Source organism: Haemaphysalis longicornis, unplaced genomic scaffold (genome assembly GCF_048455015.1).
Source record: "Haemaphysalis longicornis isolate Haplotype H1 unplaced genomic scaffold, Haemaphysalis longicornis Haplotype H1 scaffold_6, whole genome shotgun sequence".
Taxonomy (NCBI): Eukaryota; Metazoa; Arthropoda; class Arachnida; order Ixodida; family Ixodidae; genus Haemaphysalis; species Haemaphysalis longicornis.
Window position 1 is genome coordinate 34301807 of NW_027526407.1, and position 5979 is coordinate 34307785.

Genomic DNA, 5979 nt, shown 5'->3' on the forward strand with positions numbered 1-5979 from the left:
TTGATGACCGTTCTGTTTTCCTTCGGTCACCCACCTATGACCTAAGAAAACCTGCGTAGAAAACCTGCGGTAACACGAAAAAACCTACTAGTGATTTGTGCTCAGAAACAGGGAAGCCTAAGATGGACTTAAATTTTTCGGAACAGTGTAGGTAAGGAAGCATTTTTGTAGGGCTGTCACCTGTAAGGCTGTGTGTATTAGTATCGACATCGAGGGTCCTATAATGGCGCTTAAGAATTATGCCGTTCCAAAGTGAAAGACACTGTTGTGATCTGCTCATACTCAAAATTACATTCAAGTCTTCCCTTTAAAGTAGAATAAGCTCTCCCGAAGCAAGCACACGGTTTGTTTTGTTGAAACTAATAGTGACCTGTTGTTGTTAGGGAGACATTTGTAAATAGAAGATGTGAAAACTGAAATCGTTTATTTGGTTTAAAATCATTACTCGTTAATGATACTGGCGGATAAATATCCAGCCAAATAAAGCACCGTGTCTCTGAAGTCGCTACGAGTAGCTAAAGATGGCTTCAGGGAAACGTAGAAACGCATGCACAGCATAAGCCACTCTTTCCAATGCGCTCCTGTGCCGTAAAAATGGGTCTCACCCCCTGCATGTTACGGGTATTTCACAAACAGACAGTATAAGAAAACCAAAAATTGATTGATTCATTGTAGGGATTATCGCACCGACGCAACACAGGCGATGAGTCCCGCAGTAGTGGAAAGCTCCGAATTAATTTTTCCTACCTGGGGATCTTTAACGTGCGCCAAAATGTCTTATACACAGGCGTTCAAACACGCAGAGGTTTTATTCCTGGAGTTGCGAAGATTTCTCTTACGTCATATCCGTCACGAAAATGGCGCCATAACAACGAATCAAGTGGCCTGTAAAGGGTGCACCCCTGCACCCAGGGTCTTGTGGAGGGGAAGCAGCATTTAGTACTGAAGAGTACGTTATACCTAGGGTTCTTCCTTTACGGGTGTTATATTTTAACACGAAAGTGTTTTATGCCGCGATACACCAACATTTCACTGCTGCCGTATCTGTCACGGAAACGACGTCAGTAAACATTTGCCTACGCGACTTGCCAGAATAACGTCGCTTGCAAAGCACGCCAACAAGACGGCCACCGACACATAAATCATGCTCGGCTGCAGAGTTCGCTGCACATTTCACTTTTCTGTTTTACCGATTCCTGTAACAGAGGAATGAACCAGTTTTTTTTTTTGCTTTTCGCCTCGATCAAAAAATTTGCCCGTATCTGCTCCTTTTGTTGCAAATGGCGTCAAAAGACGGTAGTCTTTGTACACATTTGCCAAGGAAATGCCCCTCTTTGCTTTCCCACTCACCTCTCATGCTTTTTCTGTTCCGTCGCGCTCATCCCAAGGTACACACACTAAAGGTTTTCTCAAGGCGATTTGAATTTACCGCGGTCTACTGTGACAGGTGGGGTTCCTCGATGCCAGCGCTGCACTACGGCGGAAACGTGCGTGAATCGAGGCGGCCGACTTCAAGGTTTATAGAACCGCGTTGCGATGCTCCACGTGCGTTCCAAGCAGAACGTGAACCTAGCTAGTGGAACCTTCCTTTGATGTTGCCGCGTGATTTCTCATATGCCTCCAGGAGGAGGCGCGGGCAACATAACAGCAGGCTGCGGTTTTCTGCAGTAGATGTATAATATCATTTACTATCGAAAAACCAAGCATCCATAAATTTTTTATAAAGGAACACTGTAAATATCCCTTGTGTACTAATTTCCTGTCCTGTATTTGCGTAATGTCTTGTTCTTGTTTAATAAAGTTGACAAGTATGAACATAAAAACTGGGCTTAGACGTTTACATTTTGCTGTAAATTGTCTTATGTAAACTTTTTGTTTACATAAGACTATTGCGCAGTAGGCATTTTACTTTGGCCGGGTGGCTGAATCTAGTACAGACAGACAAGCGGACAGACAGACAGACAGACAGACAGACAGACAGACAGACAGACAGACAGACAGACAGACAGACACACCAACAGACAGACATACAAACAGACCAAAATTTCTGGGTTTGAGTAGCCCAAGAAAGACTATCGTCTATAAAAAGCGGCCACCACCGCCGGCAAATGAACCCGCGTCCGCGTGTTCAGAAGCACAACGCCTTACCGACCGAGCCACCGCGGCGGGTGGAAACAAAAAAGGCTGGAGTGTTTTGTGCATGCGACCTGTCGCACTCGTCAGTTATAACCAAGATGGATGCTACTTTACCCTAAAGTAATTTGAGAAAGTGCTAATGTAGATTATGATTTCTATTTTCACCTCTGGAGGATCCCTAGGATTTACTGGTAGTTTTTGTTATACTGTGCGAATACAAATAAATCAATATGAACTTATATATTTCGTAAGATACTTCTGATGAAACGGTTTGATTGATTTGAACAAAAAGGGACAGAATTATCGCCGCGAGTAATGATAGGTAGAAGAATGCCTTCATGCTGATATATCGGTAAACTCCTTGTTCTCACGAGAAAGTTCTGAAACGTTGCAAGATGTGCAGCTAGATAAACACATTAGAACGGTTAAGTTCGGAGGAAGGAGGAGTTTGGAATAATGCGGGGCAGTTACTTTGCACTAATAGTAATGATTAGTGGTGATGGTTTATAAACGCAAAGTGGTTGACTATCTACGTGTGCAGCACAGGGCGGCGGGCTCAGTCACGAGTGAACTCATACACACCCTACTCACCACTCACGAGTGAATGGTGAGTGATCTTCGCCATTGTTTACGACGGGTGAGTACGAGTGCGAGCGAGTGCAAAATCGCTCGCGGCGAACCGCGCCCCACTTGCCACTAGCCAGTACGTACCCCCGATCACCGCTCACTCGCGCGATTTGCGGGGCTAACCGCGGTGAGCGCCACTCGCGCTTGTGTACTTCTATAGCGACATGCCGCACCTGCCGGGCTACGTCTGTCATCTCAGTGCCACGAGCTGTCGCCTGAGGTCTTGCAGCAGTACACCGTGCCGCGACGCCACCTACCCACCGGGAAAGTCGCGGGCAGCGGTCTTTGTGCGCGCCACCCTCCACAGTGCTCCTGTTGACCTGGCCCCAGTTGCTCACGGCCCAAAGGAGTGTGCCGGCGTGACAGTACTCATGGCGGCAACGAACACTACCGTGGCCAGCGTCTACATCCGGCCGCAGAAACCATGGGATGCCGTGGTGCTGTGCCGGCTGCGCGCAAACCTGGGCTCGGACGCTGTACTGTGCGGCGACTTTAACGCACATCACCCTGCCTGGGGGAATTACCGAGCCACCCGAAGGGGACGAGAGCTGTTAGACGCCGTCACCACCTGTGGACTGCACGTGGCCAACACCGGCAGCCCTACCTTTGTCCGCGCTTGTCGTCGCCGTGGCACGGTCAAGCAGTCTTGCATCGACCTAACCCTGGTGACGCAGCGGTGCGCCTATTCCTGGGAGACAGGCGGCCAGCACGTGGGGTTCTGACCACTACCCCATACTGGTCACCCCCGGGAAACACCTCAAGTGAGCCGACACAAGGGCTTACTATCTGGGTCGACTTCCGCAAGGAAATGACCAAATGCACCGAGGACGCTGAAGTCGACTTCCTCGCAGCAGTCGTGCGAAGCGCCGACAAGGCAACGGTACGGGGAAATGTACCTCTCTGCACGCCAGTCCCGGACATGCAGCTGCTACGGCTTCGGGCCCGCCGCAACCAGCTACAGAGGAAGGCTTTGCGAAGCAAGCGCAAAGAGGATTGGACGGAGTACCGGCGGGCGGACGCCCAAAGCCGCCGACGGGCACGGAAGCGTCGCAGGGAGGGCTGGGAGTCGCTGTGTTCATCCATGGACTCTCGCAAGGACTCGGGCAGAGCCTGGCGTATCTTTAAGGCTCTGCTGGGGCTACCACCACCAGCAAGCGTCCTCTGCATGCAGTCGCCATATCCCTGTGCATCACAGAAGGGGCTCTGGCGGAGCTGATGGCCGTCCAGTTTGTCAAGGCCGCTTAAACCCCGCCTCCAGTTCCTGCGGCCTCACCCGACGCGGGCGGCGCCAGCCGCCCCACACGACCAGAAAACGGTGTCCCTCTGCTCCACGGACATCACGCTCCGTGAGCTGCAAGCCGCCTTGAATCGATGCCCCAAGCGGCGGAGCGCTCCTGGTATGGACGGGGTTACGTACCAGATACTGCGGAACCTGGGCGTGACTCAGTTAGAGCCGCTTCTGTGACTGTTCAATTGGGTCTGGCAGATTGGTGTCCTCCCGCCACCTTGGCTCGTGGGGCTCATCTCGCCAATTGGCGAGACAGCAAGCCCCCCATGGAGCCGTAGTCCTACCAGCCCGTTTCCCTGACGTCGGCTGCTGGGAAGGTCATGAAGAGTGCAGCCCTGGCCCGTATCGAGTGGATTGCGTACCACAGCGGCGTCTTCCGGGAGCAGCAAAGCGGCTTCAGGCGGCACCGCGGCATGGCTGACGGCCTGGGGGACGTCATCTTCATGCTGGAACCGGTCCACCACGACAAGGAGGTGGCCTTCCTGCTCCTACTGGACATGCGGTCGGTATTCGACACGGTTGCCCACGGGGCCATCCTTGAGGCCCTGGACAGCATGGGCGTTGTGGGGCGCCTAGGAGGCTACATCCGGGCGTTCCTGCGTGACCGGACCCTGCGGGTGAAGGTCGGCCTGGGCGACCAGCAGTCCTCGAGATGTCCGCTCCGGGGTGCCCCAGGGAAGCGTGCTAGGCACATTCCTTTTCAACATGGTGCTGGCTCCTCTCCCCGACTGCATCCCTCCAGGCTTGCGACACCCAGTGGAGGTGGCGGTGTACGCTGACGACGTGGCACTCTGGACCCATGGCCCCACCAAAGACTGCCACATAGCCAAGGCGTGCCTCCAGGAGGCTCTGGGCGCAGTTGCAGTCTTCCTCGAGAGCCATGGCCTGCAGCTCCCGGAGGCCAAAACACAGGCCCTTATGCTGCACCAGGCAGGATGCAGGGCTCGACGGGCAACACCGCCCATCACACTCAACGGGCACTTCCCTGGCGCGGCCCGTGAAGTACCTGGGGCTGCTCATTGACTGCCGGCTCACATGGGTGCCAGCTGTGAAGGCCCTCAGGGCACGTAGCGCACGGGTGCTCCAAGGGGCGCGGCAGCTTCTGTCACGAGACAATGGCTGCTCACACCAAGTCGCGCAGCGCGTGTTCCACGGCATGGCCTCCGCAGCTGTGCTGTACGCGGTTTCACTCGCCTACCTGGGACCTCGACGCTGGCAGGAGCTGGAGATCAACCAACGCAGCGCCATCCGCCTCTGCCTGGGCCTCCTCTCCACGTCGCTGGTGGCGGGCACTTACACCAAGGCGGGCACCTGGCCCATCGAGATGCGGGCTTTGCAGACGGGGCTGCGGCACATCCAGCGCTTGCTGACCGTACGCGACGGGCTCCGCTCCTGCAGAGGTTCCGTAGCCAGCCCAACTCGCACATGGGAGCACTGCTCACTATCTTCGAGGAGGGCATCGAGGTTCCGAACCGACCTCATCTGGAGCCGCCACGACCAGACACCGGGGAGGCCCTGCAGATCACCACGACCCTCCGCAGGGTCTTCAACAAGCGGATCACACCACCCCAAGCCATTCACCACGAGGCGGCCGCCCTGCTGCAGGACGAGCTGAGCAGCTACCTGCATCTGTTCACGGACGGCTCCGCCAAGCACATCACGTGCGAGGGGGCGGCTGCGTGCGTGGTGCCTGAGCTGGGAGCCAGCCGGAGCTGCCGCCTGCCCTTTCCCACTTCCTCCCCACGGGCAGAGCTGGCAGCGCTTTACCTGGCCGCCGACCTCCTCCTCAAGTGGGGTCCTCATAACCACACAGGAGTGGTCATCCTCACGGACTCCAGGACTGCCCTGCTGCCGCTGCACGCCGCCGATCAACCCACAACAGCAGCGGCTACCCGGAGCGCTCTCTTGCAACCAAGCTGCGCACTGTG